This window comes from Piliocolobus tephrosceles, chromosome 19 (assembly GCF_002776525.5).
Source record: "Piliocolobus tephrosceles isolate RC106 chromosome 19, ASM277652v3, whole genome shotgun sequence".
Classification (NCBI taxonomy): domain Eukaryota; kingdom Metazoa; phylum Chordata; class Mammalia; order Primates; family Cercopithecidae; genus Piliocolobus; species Piliocolobus tephrosceles.
Genome location: NC_045452.1, coordinates 47,721,466 through 47,745,408, shown reverse-complemented (window position 1 = coordinate 47,745,408; position 23,943 = coordinate 47,721,466). Strand labels below are relative to the sequence as shown.

The following is a 23,943-nucleotide window of genomic DNA, read 5'->3' as shown; positions in this document are numbered from 1 at the left end:
CAAAACATATGCTTACATGCATATAAACGTATATAAAAGATACATATATATAAAATCATCAACCCAAACCAGGAATGAAATTCTGACACACGCTACAACATGAATGAACCTTGAAAACATGATGCTAAGTATGATGTATGATTCCACTTATACGAGACACCTGGAATAGGCAAATTCATACACAGAAAGTAGAATGGAGGTTACCAGCGACAGGGGGGTGGAGGATGAGAAATGGGAGCTATTGCTTGCTGGGTACATTTTCTGTTTGGGATGATGACAAAGTTCTGGAAATAGATCATGGTAATGGTTGCGCAACTGTTCACTTAAAAATGGCTACAGTGGGCCGGGCGCGGTGGCTCAAGCCTGTAATCCCAGCACTTTGGGAGGCCGAGACGGGCGGATCACAAGGTCAGGAGATCGAGACCATCCTGGCTAACCCGGTGAAACCCCATCTCTACTAAAAAGTACAAAAAACTAGCCAGGCGAGGTGGCGGGCGCCTGTAGTCCCAGCTACTCGGGAGGCTGAGGCAGGAGAATGGCGTGAACCCGGGAGGCGGAGCTTGCAGTGAGCTGAGATCCAGCCACTGCACTCCAGCTTGGGCGACAGAGCTAGACTCCGTCTCAAAAAAAAAAAAAAAAAATGGCTACAGTGGTAAATTTTATTACAGATATTTTATCAAAAGCAAAAAAGTCACTTTGTACTTCTAAGTATCATTAGTCAAAAAAAAAAAATCCACAACATTAAAAAATAATGGCTTTGGTCAATGATGGTTGAGTCTAAGGTCTCCAAGGCAGGAATGAGCCAGAAAATGGCATTCAGGGTATGTGGTGTCAGAAGCTTAGGACAACCCCAGCTGCACACTGACCAGTGAGCAATGGTCGGTGACTCCCTCTACCTCTCAGAGCCTCGCTAAATGTGGAACTGAAAAAAAAGGAGAGCTGGGCTGGGCGCGGTGGCTCACGTCTGTAATCCCAGCACTTTGGGAGGCCGAAGAAGGCAGATCACTTGATGCCACAAGTTCAAGACCAGCCTGGCCAACATGGTGAAACCCGTCTCCACTGAAACTACAATAATTAGCCAGCGTGGTGGCACGCACCTGTAATCCCAGCTACTTGAGAGGCTGAGGCTGCAGAACTGCTTGAACCTGGGAGGTGGAGGCTGCAGTGAGCTGAGTTCATACCATTTCTCTCCAGCCTGGGTGACAGAGTGAGACTCTCTCTCAACAACAACAACAAAAAACCAGACTGGGTGCAGTGGCTCGCGCCTGTAATCCCAGCACTTTGGGAGGCTGAGGTGGGCGGATCACGAGGTCAAGAGATCAAGACCAACCTGGCTAACACAGTGAAACCCCGTCCCCCCCCACTAAAAATACAAAAAATTAGCCAGGTGTGGTGGCGGGTGCCTGTAGTCCCAGCTACTCGGGAGGGTGAGGCAGGAGAATGGCGGGAACTCAGGAGGCGGAGCTTGCAGTGAGTGAGATCATGCCACTGCACTCCAGCCTGGGCGACAGAGCGAGACTCTGTCTCAAAATAAATAAATAAAAATAAAATAAAATAAAAAAGGAGAGCTGGGTACAGTGGTGTGCGCCTGTTGTCCAAGCTACTTGGGAGGCTGAGGCAAGAGGATCACCTGAGTCCAGGAGTCTGAGGCTACAGTGAGCTATGATTGCACTACTGCGCTCCAGCCTGGGCCACAGAAAAAGGGGGGGGTGAGGGGATGACCTGAGAGTTACGGGAGAGATAGAGGAAATTCCCTAAGTGATGTGCTCAGTGCAAGGACTGGCCAAAGAAGCCATTCAGCATCAGTAGGCCTGCACGTCCGCCTCAGACTGAGGCTCCTCCACATAATCTGAGGCCAGTCCACACTGCCTTCTTAGAGTACATTATTGTCCATGCTCTTCTGGTTTTTTTGCTTGTTTGTTTGTTTTTGAGACGGAGTTTCGCTCTTGTTGGCCAGGCTGGAGCGCGATGGTGTGATCTTGGCTCACTGCAACCTCCGCCTCCTGGGCTCAAGTGATTCTCCTTCCTCAGCCTCCAGAGTAGCTGGGATAACAGGCGCGTGCCACCACACCCAGTTAATTCAGCATTTTTAGTAGAGACAGGGTTTTGTCATGTTGGCCAGGCTGGTCTCGAACTCCTGACCTCAGGTGATCCACCTGCCTCGGCCTCCCAAAGTGTTGGGATTACAAGCGTGAGCCACCACACCCAGCCTCTTCTGTGTTTTAAAAACAGTTCAGGACAGAATTTTAAAAGCAGTAAAAATTGCTCCTTATGACATAAGAAGTCAAATGGATTGAAACTTTAACCCTCCTCGACAGCCTTCAAAAACCATCTCAGGCCGGGCACCGTGACTCATACCTGTAATCCTAGCACTTTGGGAGGTGGGCAGATCACCTGAGGTCAGGAGTTCAAGACCAGCCTGGGCAAAATGGTGAAACCCCACCTCTACTAAAAATACAAAAATTAGCCAAGTGTGGTGGCGGGCACCTGTAATCCCAGCTACTCGTGAGGCTGAGGCACAAGAATCGCTTGAACTCAGGAGGTGAGCCAAGATCCTGCCACCAGCATGAGACTCCATATCAAAAAAAAAAAAAAAAAAATCTCAGCAGAGGAAGAAATAAAAACCTAGAAAGAAATCATCCAAATAGGAATGGTGAATACCTTTGGTAGTTTTGATTGCCATCTTTTTGCTTAACCATATATTCAAGTGTTCCTATAATGAATGTGCATGATTATCTAAGATTATCATATATAAAAAGGAAAGAAAATGCTAGCTTGGAGTCTAGCTTCTTCCAAGTCTCCTTGCTCCTTCTCCTCCCTGACCACAGTCTTCCCTCTCACTCTGTGTGTTGCATCTGCCTCACAATGATGGGGAGGACAATTCTAGCTCATATTCACAAAGGTGTACCTGTGGAGAGCACTCCTCTAAGTCATGATACATGTGGATTCATGTCCTACTCACGATACCTCTGTGAGAGGGGTGCCATCATCTGCCATCTTATAGGGGAAGGAACTGAAGCCCTGAGAAAGACAGCAACTTGTCCCCGGGCACCCTGCTCGCCTGTGACAGACCTGGCTTCAAATCCATACTGAATCCTGAACCCAGCCTCTTGGCCTCAACAACCTGGCCCCCCCCACCGTGGGTGTTTCTATTTTTGCCACTGCCTGTCTCTGTGTCACAATGCATTGACTTTTCTGTCACTTCTGCCACACTGTGAAGCAGGGGCTGTGGCCCTACCTGGAATAGCTAACCCACAGTCTGTCCACTTAATTGAGCTATGGCTAAATATTAGGTCCCAAACGCAATGACATTTTAAACCTATCTACACATGCAATTGTATTTCTATTTCCACAAGGGGGTCAAGCAGCCACTGGTCACTTCAGCAAGGCGGGGCCCACTTCACGGTTTTCCCACACAACTCCTGCAGGTGAGACAAAGCGCCCTTCAGGGAACTCGGTTCCTTGGTGGAGTCCATGGTACAACACTGGTAGGTGCACTTCAGGGCTCCACAGCCAATGTAAAGAAAGATAAGAGACCGGGCGCCATGGCTCATGCCTGTAATCCTGGTACTATGGGACACCAAGGCAGGTGGATCATGAGGTCAAGAGATCGAGACCATCCTGGCCAACAAGATGAAACCCTGTCTCTACTAAAAATACAAAAATTAGCAGGTCGTGGTGGCGTCCACCTGTAGTCCCAGCTATTCGGGAGGCTGAGGCAGGAGAATCGCTTGAACCCAGGAGGTGGAGCCACAGTGAGCCAAGATCATGCCACTGCACTCCAGCCTGGGCAACAGAGCCAGACTTCATCTCAAAAAGAAAAAAGAAAAAGTGCATGAAGCCATAAAAAACTGGTGCTAAGCCAGTCTGAAAAGACTATGCATTGCAGGATTCCAAGTACATGACATTCCAGAAAAAAGAAAAACTATTTAGGGACATTCCAGGCGCAGTGGCTCATGCCTGTAATCCCAGCACTTTGGGAGGCCAACATGGGCCTGGAGTTCCCTGGAGTTCAAGACCAACCTGGATGACAAGGTAAAACACTGTCTCTATAAAAAGTTTAAAAATTAGGCTGGGCGTGATGGCTTATGCCTGTAACTTTGGGAGGCCAAGGCGGGCAGATCACCTGAGATCAGGAGTTTGAGACCAGCCTGGCCAACATGACAAAACCCCGTCTCTATTAAAAATATAAAAATTAGCTGGACCTGTAATCCCAGATACTTGGGAGGCTAAGGCAGGAGAATCGCTAGAGCCCGGCAGGCGGAGGTTGCAGCGAACCGGGATTGCATCATTGCATTCCAGTCTGAGTGACAGAGAGGGGCTCTGTCTCAAAAAAGAAAGAAACAAGAATTTAAAAATTAGCTGGGTGTGGTGGTGTGTTTGTAGTCCCAGCTACTCAGGTGGCTGAGGTGGGAGGATCACTGGAACCCAGGAGTTCAAGGCTACAGTGAGTTACGATCACACCACTGCATTCCAGCCTGAGCGATGGAGAAAGACCCTGTCTCAAAAAAAAAAAATCAGCAACTTCCTGGAATTAGTAAGAAAAGGGAAGAATCGGTGGAGTACAAAGGATTTTAGGGCAGTGAAACTATTCTGAATGATACTGTAATGGTGGATACTGTAATGGCTGCTTGACCCCTTGGAAACAGAACTACAATTGCATGCATAGGTAATTTTAATTCATTGTTCCAACATTCCACAGTAACTCAATTCAGTGGACAGACTGTGGGTGGATACCATAAAGGAGAATCACTTGAACCCGGGAGGTGGAGGTTGCAGGGAGCTTAGATCACACCACTGCACTCCAGCCTGGGCGACGGAGAGAAACTGTCTCAAAAAAAAAAGGTAATAAAAATTCAATTGGTGCCTGTTTATGGGCAGAGGGATGATGTCCATGATGGTGATAACAACAGTAATAGTAATTGACACTTGTAGCGGACCTAATATAAGTCAGATGCTGAAGAAGTTTCTTAATTTTCTAACAATTCTATCGGGAAAGTACTTATCCCCATTTATAAATGAAGAATCCAAAGCATAGAGAGCTTCGGTGACTTATCCAAGGCCAAACAGCCTATAAATGGTGGAGCTGGTGATTTTTATTCCCACGGTGCTGCTCTCAGCCATCTTTTCTGCCTGTACCTTTCAGAAAGCTGCCTCGAGCCTACCTCCGAATTCTAGGATTCTATCCCCAGGGCCCCTAACATTGCCAAAAGCAAAGAGATTAACTGCCCAACTAGAATATGTGACATTCAGACTGGAGACAAACATTTTGGCTTGACTTGGTTTCCAAACAACAAAGTCATTTCTTTGCTCCCATTATTAACCTATTGCTCCAATTATTAACCTATTTAAGAAATATATTGGTAATGTTTCCCTGTACTGCCCCCAAAGTATAGGGAAATTGTGAATACCTACTCCATACTGGCATCCCTCGGTAGTACCACCAGGGCAAACAATGAATATACCAACGCTATAATAATCAAATGAAAGATCAGAAGTGCTTTTTTACAGGCCAGGTGCGGTGGCTCACACCTGTAATCCCAGCACTTTGGGAAGCCGAGGCAGGCAGATCACTTGAGTCCAGGAGTTCGAGAGCAGCCTGGACAACATGGCAACACCCTATCTCCACAAAAAAAAAAATTCAAAAATTAGCCAGGAATGGTGGTGTGTACCTGTAGTCCCAACTACTCAGGAGGCAGAGGTGGGAAGACCACTTGAGCCTAGGAGGTTGAGGGTGCGGTCAGCTGTGATCAGTCATGCCCCTGTAATCTAGCCTGGGTGACAGAGGGAGGCCCTGTCTCAAAAAAAAAAAAAAAAAGACAAGTAGTTTTTACAGTTCCATACTACTAGAGAAGAATCATGGAAAGATACATTCTCATAGAGTATGTTTTCAGAATTTATTCAGAAGGGGCCAGGTGCAGTGGCTCACGCCTGTAATCCCAGCACTTTGTGCGGCCGAGGCAGGTGGATCACTTGAGGTCAGGAGTTCGAGACCAGTCTGGCCAACATGGCAAAACCCTGCCTTTACTAAAAATAAAAAAATTAGCCAGGTGTAGTGGCGCTTGCCTGTAATCCCAGCTACTTGGGAGGCTGAGGCATGAGAAACACTTGAACCCCGGATGCAGAGGTTGCAGTGAGCCAAGATGGCACCACTGCACTCCAGCCTAGGCAACAGAGCGAGACTCTGCCTCAAAAAAAAAAAAAAAAAAAAAAAAAAAGAATTTATTCAGAAGAATGCTCATCTAAAATAACATAAATATTCATCGTGTATCTGGGGAAACATAAATATGTTTCCACCTTTTAAGTCATAAAGCTGGAAAGAAACCAGCCATCAGTGAGTTAAGAGGTGTCACACGGAGGGGGCACTGAAGAACCCACACTTTTCAATATTTTTCCCCTTTACTGTTTACTTTCACGTGCAACTGGGAATAAAAGCAGTAGATATACTACACACGGGCATTTAGAAATTGTTTAAAATGGAGCTGAAGACTTTCCATTTAAAATTGAAGAAGAGCATCCCTTTGCAAACCAACCACGTATCTCACGCCCTCCAGACCCTCCAGACCCTGCCGAGGCCTCTGCTTTTCCACTGTCAAGCAGAGGCCCCCTGGAGAACAACTGCTGTGCATATAAACATCCTGACCCCAGCGAGACCCCCAATTCCCCTCCCACAGGTGAGCAGCTGAATTCCTCACCTATGAATGACATGACCATACCACTTCCTAATTTTATTTTGTTCCATTTTTCTTACAGAACGCCCCATTCTCTAGGAATGGAGTTGAGCAGCTGCCACTCTGTTCTCTGGTCAAAGTCACGGTCCTCTCCTGTCTTTCTGTTGTCCCAGCTCACCTGAGAGACTTTCTGGGAAGAGACTCAGAGGGAAAGGGATGTACCATGCCATTCATGGAGAATTCCCAATGACCAGCTTGGAAGGCAGCTGAAATTTTCAAAGGAACTTCCTGCCTATCTGCATACCAAACTAAAAAGATGGAAAGAAAACCAAACAGCTTTACCAGTTAACGACACCATCCTTCAGTGCGTACCATCAGACTCCAAATAATCCATATTAAGCGGTAAAAGCCCATGAACTGGAAAGAAAGAAGGCTTCTGCAATGACAACACCAAAAAGATAGGGCAAGTCCCTAGTCTCTCAGGGTATTCCCCACGCCCTGTAGACGTACATGGTCATACACTTCCCACCAGGTAATACTCGGGAAGTATTTAAGATGCTAGATGAAAGGCAATTGTTACCCAGGGGCAATCCCTCTAAGTTTCTTGCGGTGGTGATTAAAGCAATTGCCCTCCATCCCTTCCCTACCTTCCAGTGACGTGAGGTTTAATTAATATGCACTTGGGGTTTTAAGATCCCTAGATGAAAAGAGAACCAGATGTGAAAGTTATGATTATTTTGTTCAGAGCAGACGGGTATACTAACATCTGTGGCCAAGTGTACCACATGCCACTTAAAACAGGCTAACAGGGTCATATGCCAAAACGTTCCGGTTTGCATTTTTGAAAAGCTCAGAGATCTGACAGATGTGTTCTGCCCGTGATTTCACATGTAGCTCCAGTGAGAAGGAAGCAGATACGACAAATGGTTCACTTATTTCAGAACTAAAACCCCAGAGGAGCAGCCTGAACCAAAAAGGGAAGTGATCAATGGAAAAGAGGGTCGAATCTGCTCACGGGCAAGGCAAGGCGGCAACACAGAGCATGCGCAGGGAGGAGGAGCTCTCTGTCTCGAACGCAAATGAAACACTGGGCTGCAGAGAACCCGAAATTACCTTCAAGCATTTTTTAACCATGCTTGAACTCATTCTAGAATTCATCAGCTAAGTACCCTCGTAGGATAAAAAGTCCCTTTCCTCATCCTCTGTAAATAAAGAGATCTGTGGGCTGGGCGCGGTGACTCATGCCTGTAACCCCAGCACTTTGGGAGGTCGAGGTGGGCAGACCATTTGAAGTCAGGAGTTCGAGACCAACCTGGCCAACATGACAAAACCCGTCTCTACTAAAAATAGAAAAAATTAGCCTGATATGGTGATGCACACCTGTGATCCCACTACTTGGGAGGCTGAGGCACGAAAATCACTTGAACCCAGGAGAGGCAGAGGTTGCAGTGAGCCTAGATTGCACCACTGCACTCCAGCCTGGGCAACTGAGTGAAACGCCATCTCAAAAAAAAAGAAATAAATAAAAGAAAAGCAAAAATTTGTGCCCACCCCCACCACCCTGTACCAGTGGGATCCAGACTGTGTGAGCAATAACAAAGTCTAATCGATGCTCAAATACAGGCTTACTGAGAACCATGGTCCACATGAAATAGTGTGTAGTCTCCTCCCAACGCAGCCATCAGGGAGAACCTACGAACCTAAACGGGACTGCGTCTCCCTAGTCCTACCCACAACCCTCAAAGGCTTCTCATCTCATCAGCAGTCCCGCAGACCCTGCCCTGAAGACCCTCCTCTGTCTGCATCTGGCTCTCCCACTTAGCTCTTTCCATCCAAACTTCCAACATGCCCAGCCCAGCCCTCTGCCCTCCGCTTCAATGCTCCCTCTGTCAGCACAGGGCTCGCTTCCTCAACCCCTTGCCATCTTGGCTCCAGTGTCACCCATGCAGTGCGGCCTTCCTAACTCCCCTATGTTCAAAAGCTCAAACACCCAACACTTCCTTGCTTCAAGCGTCTCCACTGTAACAATCACCTTCCCACGTGGTACGTGTTATAACTACAGTCGCCTCTCCCTATCCACAGGTTCAGTATCCACGGCTTCCATATCTGTGGACTCAACCAACTGTGGATCAAAAATATTCAAAGTAAATCAAGAAATGCTTGTGCCTGTACTGAACACATAGATATTTTATTTTTTGAGACAAGGTGTCACTCTGTCGCCCAGGCTGGAAAGCAGCAGCATAATCACAGCTCACTGCAGCCTCAGCTTCCTGGGCTCACATGATCCTTCTGCCTCAGCCTACTAAGTAGCTGGGAACACAGGCACACAGCACCATGCCTGGCTTTTTTTTTTTTTTTTTTTTTTTTTTACTCTAAGTTCTGGGATACGTGTGCAGAACATGCAGGTTTGTTACACAGGTACACATGTGCCATGGTGGTTTGCTGCACCGATCAACCTGTCATCTAGGTTTTAAGCCCTGCATGCATTAGGTATTTGTCCTAATGCTCTCCCTCCCCTTGACCCCCACCCCCCGACAGACCCTAGTGTGTGATGTTCCCCTCCCTGTGTCCATGTGTCCTCACTGATCAGCTCCCACTTATGAGTGAGAACCTGTGGTGAATTTTTCTGTTTTTTGTAGAGATGGAGTCTCGCTATGTTGCTCAGACTGGTCTCGAACTCCCAGGCTCAAGTGATATTCCTGCCTTAGCCTCCCAAAGTGCTGGAATTACAGGTGTGAGCCACCATGCCCAGCCCAGACTTTTTTTCTTGTTGTCATTCCCTAAACAATACAGTATAACAACTATTACATGGCATTTATTTTGTTTTAGGTATCCGTAGATGATTTTAAACGTGTGGAAGGATGTGCCTCAATTATATGCAAATGCTATGCCATTTTCCATAAGAGATCAAGCATCTGTGGATTTTGGTGTCCTCAGGGCAGGGAGGGGTCGTCCTGGAACCAACTCCCCACAGATACGCAGGGACAACACCTCTTGATATCGTCTGTATCCAGAATGTCAGTTCCCCGAGGGTAAGGATGCTTCCCAGCCTTCTGCCCTATTGTCTCCTTACTACCTGCAACTGAGCATGTGAACAGAGATGCTGACTTCAAAAGTCAGAGACAACCCACAAGGAGAAACACTGAGGTCGGCTCCCAGAAAAATCCTCGTAATTGCTCACTTTCGTGCTAAGGTGCCTGTGCACACAGTCCTGGCGACTCCTTGTGGGAAGGGTGATAAGACTGAGGCGGGATTTGACCATTTCTGGTCCTCAGGTCACAGTAGTTTCAAATACGACCAAATCCCTACTGTCCCTAACCACCCTTGATGCAGGAAAGTGTGGCTAACACGGCATCTACCATATGAATCAGCTCACCAGAAAACGCATCCTTAGTGTCCACAGCGCAGCACATGGCCAGAAGGAAGAAAACAGGAACGTGAAGTCAGTGCTTTCACAGCTATGAAGCCGCCAGGGAAAATCCCGTTCTCAGAGTATCAGAGCCTCCTGCTTGATGAGGGATTCTCCCCCGCTGCCCAATGACTGCTGCCCAAGCCGACAGGCTGCAAAGAACTTCGAGAAGTAATCTAGGTCAAAAGACACTTTACTAGATGTCAGGAGTAGAATGCAGTGCTGTGTCTCCTCAGCTTTGGTTTGAATGTTGTTGCTGTTTCATAAAACCATTTTATAGAGCAGTTTAAGGTTCACAGCAAAATTACGCAGAAAGTACAGAGATTTCCCGTATACCTCCTACCCACATGCACAGCCTCCCCAAATACCAACATCTTTCACCAGAATGGTCCGTTTGTCGCAATCAATAAACATATATTGACGCATCATTATTACCCAAAGTCCATAGTTTACATTAGGGTTCAGTCTTGGAGCTGTACATTTCATGGCTTTGGACGAACGTATAATGACATGTATCTACCATCACAGTCTCATACTGAGTAGTTTCGCCACCCTGGGATCACCAGTCCTGTGTGCCCTGCCTGTTCATCCCTCTCTTCTCTCTAGCCCCTGGCAACCACCTTGATGGTTCTTCCATGTCCTTTCATGACTAGCTCATTTCATTTCAGTGCTGAATAATATTCCATTATCTGGATGTACCAGGGTTTATACATTCACTATTCACTTACTGAAGGACATCTTGGTTGTTTCCAAGTTTCCAGCAAAGCTGCCATAAACATCCATGTGCAGGGTTGTTTTTGTTTTCTGGCATGGTTCTTTGTATTTTTTGTTTGTTTTTGTTTTTCTTTTTTGGGGGACAATTTCCCTCTGTTGCCCAGGCTGGAGTGGTACAATCTCAGCTCACTGCAACCTCCCCAACCCAGGCTCAAGTAACTCTCGTGCCTCAGCCTCCCGAGCAGCTGGGATTACAGGTGTTCACCCCCATGCCCAGCTAATTTTTGTATTTTTGTAGAGATGGGGTTTCACCATGTTGGCCAGGCTGGTCTCGAACTCCTGACCTCAAGTGATCCGCCTGCCTCAGCCTCCCAAGGTTCTCTGTATGTTTTTAATAGCAGTTTGGTATGGGGAGACACCCCGAAAGAGAAATGAAAAGAATGACCTTAGCGAGTTAAGAGACAAAATAGACTTCATACTCTCCAAGAAAGTCCCTCTTTCTAAGAACACTTTTGAGAAGTTAAATTTGACAAAGAAGTCTAGTGTTAGTTTTATATACACATGCATCCATGTCTAATACTATGATTTTTTTCCAAGCACTTCAGATGGATTTATAAACTCTGAAAGGTAAAATGTGATTTGAATATTTTCTTTTGTCCCTGTTAAATAAACACGTGTGGGGAACTTCGCTGTATATTCCATTATACTTAGGCTGTGTTTGCCCAACTGGTACTGCCAGCCCACGTGTTCTGTGAGGCACCTACTGCTCTGGCATACAGAGCCAGTGCTAAAAAAAAAAAAAAAAAGCTGGGTTGAATGGATTTCAAAGATTCAACCAAGTAGTCAACAAAGATGATGACAAACTTTAAAACAAAGATGCCTACAAATTTCTGGACACAGGAGTAGAAATGAATTAGGAAAGTAAGCATCCAGCCCACCAATTATGTCTCTAAATCCACATATAATGGTTAAACCAAAGTTGAAAAAATGTAGGCATCTCAAGGCAGATCGGTCCATCTCTTAGAAAAGGAAGGCTCATCACATCAAACACAGCCTGCAGGCCCACAGGCCCAATCGGCCACTACGACTCCCAGGGGAAAAATGAGGAAGGAGGATGTCCCAGAACCCAAACGTGTCTTAAACGTGATTCCAAAAGAAACTACTTCTCAACTATCTCTAAAGTCCAAATGCATTCCTGGTAGGACAGAGCCTACCCTACCACACTCCTGAGGACTGGGAATCTCCGGCTATGCCACACCAGCTTGAAATATCCAATCAAAAGGCATTTGACCAGGCCTTCCATTGGACAGCACGACTTTCCTACTGAGGGTTGACATTCTGCAGATAAATTTCCCAAATCCTGTATTTACCACTAAGTATTCCTGGGCACTCACACCCACTGCCATTTGTGAGTCAAAAGGAGAGCTGGCAAGGAAGCCTGGTGGATACACAGACAGGGGGTCACAGAATGAGGGTCCCACGTGCAGGATTTCAGTCTGATTTCAAACGATGGAAGTAAGAGGCAGGCAAGTCCCATTTCAATACCAACTTCATGTGCTCTTGAGAAGAGGGAAATATTGAACATCCAGACCTGCTTTTTGCTTTCTTTTAACTACAAGGTCCCAGCGAAAACATAATCTGTGTCTAACATATCCAGTTACTGAGAAAAAGCACGTACACGGTCCTGTGTTCTCTTCACCTGGCTAGTAACAAAACGGTATATGTTCCCATTTTGTTTAATTTTTCTGCTCTCAAAATTACTTCCAGATCCTATTTTTTTTCTTTAGTTTTCATTTTCATCCTACACAAAAACCCCTACTCCTGGAGTAAAAAGGAAAGAAAGAAAAGAAAACAACCAGAAGTTAACACGGTATTTTAAAATACAACACCAAAAATATAAAATCTAGCCACGGCATCTGAGACTGAAAGAAACAAATAAATAATGTGCACATAAATAATGCAGCACTATCAAGCTGAAAGTTGAGTCTTGGTACATAATATCCATATTACAAGTTTTGCCAACTATAGAGAGAGAAACTTCTATACACCTCAAGGAACCTAAGGATGCAACTCACACAGCCCTGAGCAACGGGCTCAACTAAGGTGGAAGAGTCAGGAAGAGCCCAGGATAAGAACTTCGGTCTCTTGACCCCTTTCTAGCCCAGTGCTCACCCTCTCATATTTCATTAATAATTGTAATAATTATTTTCATATTTATTAATCATATATAAATCATATATATGTGATTATTTTGTTTCAACATAAATGACTGAGTTTACCAGAAATATCCTCATTCATCTCATTCAAAAAAATTGTTTCTGTTCACCAAAAGAGAAAAATCACTGTGCCCTGAGCAGGAACAATTTCTAGCAGTATCAACACTGCCAGTGGAACCACCCAGAGAAAATGCTCAAACCACCACCAAGGAACTCACGATAAAACGTCCACACTCACATTCACACCATGTACGTGATCATTAAAATCACCCTCCAATGACCTACAAAAAAAAAAAGTCTGTTGGTTAAAGTTCTTCCTAAATGGCTCATCAGACATCTGCGCAAACTAGATTCCTCTAAACACTGAGGAAAGTGAAGCAGAAATACTAAGAGTCCATATTGGTTTTCTATCCCAACTCTTAAAAAGAACCAAGTAAGGCCAGGAGCAGTGGCTCACGCCTGTAATCCCAGCACTTTGGGAGGCCGAGGTGGGTGGATCACGAGGTCAGGAGACCGAGACCATCCAGGCTAACACGGTGAAACCTGGTCTCTACTAAAAATACAAAACAAAATTAGCTGATCGCAGTAGCGGGCACCTGTAGTCCCAGCTACTTGGGAGGCTGAGGCAGGAGAATGGCGTGAACCCGGAAGGCGGAGCTTGCAGTGAGCGGAGATCGTGCCACTGCACTCCAGCCTGGGCAGCAGAGCAAGACTCCGTCTCAAAAAAAAAACAACAAAAAAAGAACTAAATAAGCCAGCATGGCGATGTGTGACTGCAGTCCCAGCCACTCAGGAGGCTGAGGCAGGAGGATTGCTTGAGGCCAGGATTTCAAGGCCAGCCTGGGCAACACAGAGAAATCCCATCTCTCAAAAACAATTTTTATTTTAAATAAATAAATGAATTAAAGACTGTAGATGCACGGTTCACTGCCTGAGCTACCAACACAGGGAAATCAGGACCACAGAGGCTGGGGTTTCTCAGCTGCCCAGAGGGCTGAGGATATGGGTAAGCGTGGTGTGTCCGCCTGGTGGCTGCTGAGCCTAGCTGAGGCACTTTACTGCTCTCCACTTCCGTTTTTTCAGCTGTAAAACTGGAATGATAACAGCTCATTGGATTACTTTGAAGATTAAATGTCCTGACTCTTCAAATTTATCAAACTTCTAGTTTATACCACTCATTTGAACCCTTATATGAACTGTCTCTCTTTTTGTTTTTTCTTTTGAGACAGGGTCTGGCTCTGTCGCCCAGGCTGGAGTGCAGTGACGCAAACATGGCTCACTGCAGCCTCAACCTTCTGGGCTCAAGCAATCCTCCTGCCTCAGCTTCCTGTGTAGCTGGGACCACAGGCATGCACCACCACACCCTGGCTAATTTTTTTTATTTTCTTGTAGAGACCAGGCCTCACTTTATTGCCCAGGCTGGTCTCGAACCCTTAGGCTCAAGTGATTTTCCCACCTCAGCCTCCCAAAGTGCTGCGACTATGGGTATGGGCCACCACGCCTGGCCTGAACACTTATGAATTCCTGATGGTATATCTTCTCTTCCCTTCTATACTGTGAGCTACACTGTACCCCAAAGATGCTATTTACACTGTATCCCAAAGATGGTATTCATAACTACCCAACAAATGATTGGTTGAAAGAATGAATGAGCTAACCACACCACCGTCTCCCTCTCAAAAATGAATATGAAGCATCGTAACTAGATGTCACTCTGCTAACTTGAATACATTACCTTACCTTGGCTTGTTGAGACGTCTGCAAATACATTAGAAAGATAAACAACAACAGTTACCACGCAGAGGTGAGAATCGGAAATGCTTCCAATCAACGCTTATGGCTATAGGCTTTTCCACTTCGATTCATCCCCACACTTGGTTTGCATGCAGGCAATTGCAACCACCCCTAGTGTTCCACTCTAAAGCTGAAACCACGAAAAACCCATTTTATTTTCACCTAATGTCAGCTCTTGTGCTTTCTTTGAAGAGGGATCCTGCTGCCTCCTGCTCTCCCCGCCTGGGTGCTGTTTCTTTATTATCCTCCCTGTTTTTTTTTTTCTGACTTGGGATCTCACTCTGTTGCCCAGGCTGGAGTGCAGTGGCATGGTTCTGACTCACTGCAGCCTCACACTCCGTGGCTCAAGGGATTCTCCCCCTGCTCAGTCTCCGGAATCGATGGGATTTTATGCAGGAAACACTGCACTCGACTGTTCTTCATCAATGCTTCAGTCCTCATTACACATATTGATGCTGTTTGATCAGCAAAAAGATCCCACTGATAAGGGCACCTAACTGCTCTATCTTGACTCTCTGGGGATTTCAGATACCCTCACCTGCGCCCCCAGTAAAGCTAACCCAGGCCTCTGGAAAGAATTTTTTCCTAGCTCTGAAAGTAGTTATCTGTAGCTCATCCCTCCTTTCACAGCCCCCATACGGTTCATTCCCATCCCCATAAACAAACTGAACTCTGCTGAGCATCAATTAGGAGCAGAGAGAAAAGGCTGTGTGCTTTGAGCAGACTGGCTCCTTCTCAAGCTAAACACACTTACGTGCATCTGACTCCATCACCGCCCCAGCCTGCACACGTAACGGGGCGCCCAGCCTTTCCGGAGGTGAGCTTGTGTTTATCCACTGCCGTGGGGGTATTTCCCAGTCGGCCTCTCCTCCCCCCAGTGGAGACTGGCTGCAACCACCCTACCCCCCACCCAGGCAACCAAATGTGACATCCAAGGAGTTCCCGGAGTGGCCATCTGTCCCTGCCATGCCAATGTTTACGCAACATGGGCAGGAGAGGGACAGGCCAGGGGAGGCTCCAGGGTATCTTGCATCAGACCCAAGGCATCGACATCCCAGGCCGTTTGTGCCACAAAACACGACAGTGAAAGAAGAGTCCTCCGTCTAACCGGAGAGGTTCCTGGTTCCTAAAGAGAAGCATCAAATCTCTTTAACTTTCCTGAGGGTGTTCAAAGAACCAGCCTGATACGTTTCACCTGTGGATGAGCATCTAAAAATAAAATGGGATCCCTAATTTTGCAGTTTTAAAAATATTACCTGACCGCCCCCTCCAACCCTCCACAAAGTTAAACCTAAACATGGTATTTCAGACAATAATGACTGCAACAGGTTCATGAACAGTGAAGTGCCAGGAGGAATTGGCTAATGTAGAAAAGATTTAGATCAGAAATAAATTCAAGCCAGGTGCAGTGGCTCATGCTTGTAATCCCAGCACTTTGGGAGGCTGAGGCGTGTGGATCACCTGAGGTCAGGAGTTCAAGACCATCCTGGCCAACATGGTGAAACCCTGTCTCTATTAAAAATACAAAAATTAGCTGGGCATGGTGGTGCATACCTGTAATCCCAGCTACTTGGGAGGCTGAAGTGGGAGAACTGCTTGAACCTGGGAGGTGGAGGTTGCAGCGAGCCGAGATCATACCACTGCACTTCAGCCTGAGTGACAGAGCGAGACTCTGTTTCAAAAAAAAAAAGAAATAAACTCAAGAATCTCCAAATTCTAGAGTTAATATGACCATTAGATATCCTCATCTAAATGTCTCTGTTTATATTCAGAACCAGAGGTCAAGATGTGTGGGAATGGTCACGAGTTTAGAAATCAGATAAAACACAGTTCAAGTCCAAGGTCACTGCCACAATAGTGTGATTTTAGTCAAGCTACCTAGGTTCCACCAAGTAGACTTGGAGATGAGAATACGCACAGGCCCAGAGGGGCTGTGAGCTGCAATCATGTATTCTGTAAGAGATCACAAAGCAGAAGAATGCCAGGCACACAGTAGGCACTCAATGTTTGCATCTTCCTTTCCAGCCCTAGCCCTCCTTCCACAGCCTTACAATGGGGGGCGCACCCAGGAGGCAGAAGATGTCCAAGACAGCACAGGTGAAGAGAGAAGCCACTGCGGAGCGTTTGACTGGCCATCAGCTAAGACTCAGAGCACTGACTCTGCTGAGGCATATTTCTGTTATCTTTCGAATGGGGGACAAAAGACGCTTGACATGTTTCACCTACCATTTGCATGAAATCTGTTGAACTACATTCCAAGTATTGGGGGAGAATCCACATTATTCATCACATAAATGCGCTTAAACTCCCTCTGGGGGGAAGACGGGCTAGCCACTGTGCCTGAAGCCAAGAGATGACACATCCATTCTATGACTCAACTTGAGCAGCTGCAGTGTGAAAATACACACACAGGCTCACAAAGAAATGGGCTAACCATTTTTAGATTTGCCCCTTGCTTTTTTTTTTTTTTTAGTTTTGCTCTTTAACCTCTTTATTTTCCTTTGCTCACAGAAGCTGGAAGCAACGTTGGCATCTCTCTGGACAGCTCTGACCAGATTTTAATCCCAAAAAGAATCCCTCAACACTGCGGCACATGTGGCACAGGGCACAGTCACAGCTCTCAGGGACTCATGATCTTACTTCGGGGGAGAGCTCGGAAGGGGAACATCATCTGAGAAGGAACACTGGTTCCGAGGGGCAAAAATCACAGTGCCTGGGGCAGTCCAGAAGGACAGCCGGGAGGAGGTGGACTTGAACTGACCCTGAAGGAGGTAAAATCTGAATCAGCAGAGAGCAGACAGGAGGCCACTGGGGGTAACCAACAAGCACAGGCGCCCTGAGACAGGCCTCAGCAAAGCAAAGCGGATTGTGGCAGGCTGTGTGGCCACTTGTTCAGGTAACATTTACTAGGCACGCCATGGCAGTCACTATAGCCATGCTGGGGCAAGTATAAAGAGAAGTCCAAGCAGCCCACCCTGGAGGAACACACAATAGCACAGTGATCAAGAGACCAGACTCCGTGGGCCAGGCTGCCCGGGTTCAAATCCTGGTGCCTCACTTTCGAATGCTATTGTTTTGAATAGGTTACTGAGGCCAGAGGTGAGAAGTCATGAATACATTTTTGATAAGGAAGTGTTTTCAGAGAAAACCAGAAAGTAGGTAGGGGAGATCTGGGAGGGACGGAAGCCCTGGGGGCACTCTAGACCCAGGGCAGATAAGACCTGGCGTTGGCCTGGAATATGTGCAACCTTCTCAGGGTTAGCCCTTGCTAGGGATGCCCTGGGGGTACAGAGACTACCAGGTAGTTGGCCAAAGGGAATCCAGCCCCTAAGGGCACCCTCGACCAAAGACAGCAGGAGCAAAAGCACTTAGGGAGAGGGAATTTACTAGACAGGTGAAGGGGGATCCAAAGGGATAGGGGCTGAACGTGGACAGCCAGTGCCCCAAAGGGTTAATTGTTGTTGTTTTTATTATTATCATTTTGAGACAGTCTCTCGCTCTGTTGCCCAGGCTGGAGTGTGGTAGTGCGATCTCAGCTCACTGCAAGCTCCACCTCCTGGGTTCAAGCGATTCTCCTGCCTCCCCGCGTAGCTGGGATTACAGGTATGCGCCACCACACCTGGCTAATTTTTGTATTTTAGTAGAAACAGGGTTTCACCATGTGGGCCAGACTGGCTCGAACTCCTGACCTCAAGTCATCCGCCCACCTCGGCCTCCGTAAGTGCTGGGATTATAGGCGTGAGCCACTGCGCCCGGCCTATTATTATTTTTACCCCTTGAAAAAGGCACGTCACCTAATTATGATAATACAATGTGTCTGTATTATCAGAGGGAAAGTGAGTGCTTTGGCTGCGCTCTGTTAGAGGGTGCCTTAGGGGCTGGATTCCCTTTAACTAACTACCTGGGAGTCCCTGTATCCCCAGGGCATCCCTAGCAAGGGCTAACCCTGAGGAAGGTGCACATATTCCAGGTCAACTCGGAGGTCTTATCTGCTCGTGTCCAGAGAGCCCTTGAAAGAAAGGTTTCTCCAAGCCACTGTGTACATTCGGAGAAAGGAGTGGCTACGCCGCTGTGCGTCTGGAGGCAGGCAGAGCGGAGCAGCAGGTAAGACTGGAGGAACAAGTCACAGCAAGATCTGCAAAGCAGCACCCGGAATGCAGGGTGGAAAACTGAAAGTTACAGGAATCACGCATGCCTCAGGAAGCATCTGTGATTCCTGCTCTCTCAAGTCCGCAGTCTCCTATTGTGTTCAATTTCTGGACCAACAAACATAGGAGCCAAACCTGGTAAAGGTTAAATAATGCATCCCGATGTCACCTGCTAACAAGGTCGAGGTGGGTTTGTCCACGAGAGGAAGGCAAAGTTGAAAAGAACAAGAGCAACTTCGCACAGCAAGAAAGCCCCTTTTGGTCTACATCATTCTCCTCCTAGGAAGTACACAGGGACTGCATGGGCAGAGGTGACCATTCCCACTTAGCAGAAGGGAAACTGAAGTACGCGCAGCCGTTTCTGCTGGAATTCCCTAGAAGGGGTCTGTGCCACATACAGGAAGTAGGGAGGGTGTCTTTGCAGCATATTTCTTCTCTTGGAGTAACTATGAACGTTGCACGGTGACCACTTGATCCATTCTGTGAAAGTCCCAAGCCTGTCACGCAATAAGGACGTCCAGTTTCACCGCAGCAGGGAGTCCCGCATGAAATATTCCCACTTGAACAAAACCACTTAGCAGTTCACATCAATGCTCACCCTGTCTCGTTAAAAGTGATGTGAACCCACACCCAACAGCCCCCAAACCAGCACGTTGATACCAAGTTTCCCCAGCTGCATCCAAATCAATTCCTTCTTCCCCTTTCCTAGTATCACGGGGGCAGGCAAAAGAGAAGTCAGAAAGACAGAGGATTACCCGCAGCCAACTCCAAAACAAAATAACCATGGGAACCACCCAGGAAGAATGGGAAGGGTTCCCAGGAAACCCATTTCAAAGCCTCAGATTGCAAATGGGGAGACTCAGCAACCCTTTAACCACCAAAACAATCGTCACAAACAATGAACTTTCTATTGTACCAAAAAAGGTGGATTTGGGCAGGATCAAGATAATAAAGACTTTAAAAGCTTCAATCCTCATTCCCCAGCCTTCTGCAAATGCCACACTTACCCCATTGGAAACAGAAGAGGCTTTGTCAAGATCTCCAAATGTGCCATCTGCAGGGACTGCTCACATACTAGGTGAGACGCTAGGATTCAGAGCATCATCCCCCATAGTACCAACTAGCCTCCTCTTCCTCCTCTTGGGATTCAGGTCTAGAAAGGTGGGTCTCAGTCCACAGTGATTCTACCTGTAAGAGCAACATAAGAAAATAATGGGGTTTGTGCTTCTTTTTTATATACCTCTAGAGATTGCAAGATTGTCCTCAGAAACATTAACGTGATAACGCAGGAAAAGCACTTCACATGTTGCAGACACTCAATACATGAGTATTTAGTATTGATATTTTAATAAGCAATTCAGATTTTAATAAAGAAGCATTTACCAGGCTTAGTTCTCTACAGCTTTGTAGAAAGCACCTCGACTATAGAGATTCTTGCACACCAAAATTTCATAGTCTATGGAAGCACTGAAGCATGTGGCTGCAAGGTACTAGAGGCAGCTCTACGATTCAGTACAAGAGCTCACACATCAATCCACCCTGAACCATTTCAAGAAACAAAACTTTCCAAAAGTGATGGTCTCTTCCCTAAAAGTTTTACCAATGAAAGCCACGCTAACACTTGTTTTCAAGCAACGGCATCAAAATAAACTGGAGAAGCGGGTGTTGCAAAATACTTATGAAAACTACGCCTCCTTGTTCTCTATTCTCATGAAAGCATTGGCTAGAACAACATAGCACCACCGGGTCATAGCGGGCAGGCCAGACCAGGTGCAGCTAGTCAATCTGCCTGCATCGAAAATAACTCCACACTTGAAGCTGATTCACTACCCCAAAAGTAAACCAAGGCTCACTCCTTGAGCAAAGCAGAATGACTTTAGCATAGCACCATAAAGCCAATGAAGCCTTTTCCCAGCTCACAATCCCTTCCCACCCCCAGTCCAGTGCCTTTCAATACTAGATGCATAAATAAATGCTAACTAATTATGCCACTACATAGGACAAAGTCCTAATACCCTAGGACTGTCAACTGAGAGACCCTAGGAAGAACCAATGGCTCAGGGTTGGGCAAACTCAATAATGCTAGATTCCTTTGTCGGGGAATATTAACCAGTCAAGCTCCTCTGTCCTATGCTCTTATTGTCCCTTTTTGGTTACAACATCAACCATAATACCAAACAACCAACACTTCCCCAAAAGTACTTAGAAACTCCAGGGTCTGAAACAGTACTCCAAGGTCTGTGGTACAAAAATGCTATGGCAGTCACCAGCATTCTCTATCTTCAAGTTTAATTCTTTTCCTGTTTTAATTTAATTTTTAGAGATGGGGTCTCACTGTGTTGCCCAGGACGGCCTCAAACTCCTGGGCTCAAGGAACCCTCCTGCCTCAGCCTCCTGAGTAGCTGGAACTACAGGCACACACCACCATGACCAGCTTCCAAGTTAAATTCTTGAGTAACTAAATTTAACACACTTTGCCTTCATAGAAGCAACCCACTAACTTACATCCCAGTTGCTGCCAAGTTTTGGGCTTTGTACTCATTTCATTTTTACACTAAAGGCAGGCAAAAAAAAAAGAAAGAAAGAAAAAAATAGCAGAGCAGTGGATAAGATCCTCAAGGAGATGAGACAGGAAAAAAAAAGAAAAAAGAAAATCCTGGGAAAGTAAGATAAAAATTGGAGGGAAGATATGGTAACATAATCAACTAGGAAAATAAGATAAAAATACTGAAAATATGGAACTTGCCCATAATGAAGAGAGAACAAACGGGGGAAGTGGTTTTTGTTTTATTCTACTACAGTAACTTCACCTTCCTTCACCTTCCATTGAGAGAGGTGGTAAGGCTGGAGGTAGGACAAGAAAGGGTAGGAGGCAGAAAATAGTAATCGTTACACTGAAAACACTCAATGTCACTATTAAATGCCTACTTTGTGCCAAATGAAGGATAGAAACCTTACATGAATATTCATAATGAAATCTCATTATACGCTGAATTCACAGTGCAATTTCACAATCAGTTTCCAGATCACATTTGGGAAAATACAAGTTCAGAGAGGTTAGGCAATTTTCCTGAGGCCACACAGTCAAAAGTGGCAGAGCAAGAATTCAAAGCCAGGTCTTTCTGACTCCAGCATCCTTTCTGATATACTCAGAAAGACTCTGTTCTGAGAAAACTTTAAAATGCTCAGACTCATGCATTAAATATGAACCAAAATGAAGTGTCTTCTCCAGTCATTACAGCAAATTTGTTCTGCTGTTGTACAAGGTAAATCTGTACTGTCAAGTGGGTTGAAAGTACCTACAATTCACTTTAAATTACCAGTAAGTCTTATGTAAATTCTAGTTACATTTTTCCAGAACAATATCACAGGGTGTGCCTCAATGAATACACAAAACCCATCTTGGAACAATTTGGTCCACGGTGCATGGTGTTCACAAACAGAAAGTATATTTTAATAAAACTGAAAAAACATAATCTATGTCAAAGATACGAAGATAAATACGTGGTGTCCTCCCACTTACAGCTAAGGAACTCAGTTGCTAATTTTCAAAGGCTGTTTAAGGTCCTTTTTGACAGAGTTCCACTGGGCAGAATTTTTAAAATGAATATAAACTCAAGAAAGGAGGTGGCCTTTGTTTGTGTTCCAATTAAGATACCATCAAAAATCGAAGTTGGTTCTTCCAAAAGACCAATAAAATTGATAATACATTAGCAAGACTGATGGGGAAAAGGTACAAATAACGCCATGAATGAAAAAGGAAACATATCTACAGATATACAATCTTTAAAAATGTTATGAGGATATCATGTTCAATATGATACCAATAAATTTTACATTGTACATAAAATGGGAAAATTTCCGTAAAAAGTAGTTATTAAAACAAGCAATTTTAATGATCTGGTACCTATTAAACAAATTTACAATTTAAAAACAGTCAGATAAGGTGGCACATGCCTATAGTCCTAGCTACAACAGGAGGTTGGGGCGAGAGGATCACCTGAGCCCAGGAGCTCCAGTCTAGCCTGGGCAACAGAGCAAGACTCCATCTCTAAAAAGAAGAAATGAGTGAATAAAATTTAAAAATATAACCAACCAGAGACAAACCAGCTTATTTACTGGGTAGGGAGGTAGGGAGACAATATGAAAAGATAATGATATAGAAATTGCCACTTTCTCTCACATCTACACGGTCATATAGTAGCATTAACCCCAATTTCAAATGTCCTCACGATGGTATCTTCTAACAGTCACATGTGACAATATCTAAAAACCTTTGCTCTATGAACAATGCAGTTCCCCTTTTTGTAGCTAAGAATTATTGTTCCATAAAACTCCGTCTATTAGTCAGTTTCACCAGCATTATCATGAGATCCAATTTGGTTGTCTTTCCTGTTGAGTGAGTTACTAAAGGTTCCTCGTGGGGTGGAGGGGCATGAGGGAGCAGGTCACAGGCCTCGTGTCAGCATCAGTTTCACATCGACCTGCTGCTGGGTCCTTTCTCCAGCCCAAAATGAGTTAGAACTCAGGGCTCTAGCCCTGGATCATGCAACCTGTTGGTCTTCCCTAAGCCATGTCTGATTTGGTTGAAAAGTAATTTCCTTTCCATCTGTATATTTAACTTCAAGGAAGTGGGAGAGTCAGAGCAAGCTAAGTGAACTGTGGCCCCAGGAACCTGCCTCCTGACCCCCAAAGTTCAAGGGAAGGTATGCTGAGAGAGTCAGGCAATTCCACTTTGATATTAGAAAAATGACAAAATCAGCTACTGACATTTTCCTGATTATACCCACCCCAGACCTGGGAAAGAACATTTGGCTTGCTATAAATACAACAGAAGCCACACATTTTTCACCTTCATTTCTTCCCCTAAAAGTAAGATGATTCTGTAAACATTCTCATGAAAGGATTCGCTTACAAAGAACAAAAGCCAGCTCCAACTGCTGGTGTATCACTAAGCTGTTGATCAGGTATGAAGTAAGTGCAACAGGTAA

At 45.6% G+C, this 23,943-nt stretch overlaps 1 protein-coding gene across 2 annotated transcripts in view; it reads right to left on the bottom strand.

Annotated features, from left to right (window-relative positions):
• Positions 1–23,943, bottom strand: part of TIAM1 (TIAM Rac1 associated GEF 1) — a 451,288-nt gene that overhangs the window by 205,308 nt on the left and 222,037 nt on the right. For both annotated transcript variants that reach the window (XM_023190306.1, XM_023190298.1), the window contains one exon: positions 19,960–20,140. The gene's annotated coding sequence lies outside the window, so the exon portion shown is untranslated. The remainder of the gene's footprint in view (positions 1–19,959; positions 20,141–23,943) is intronic.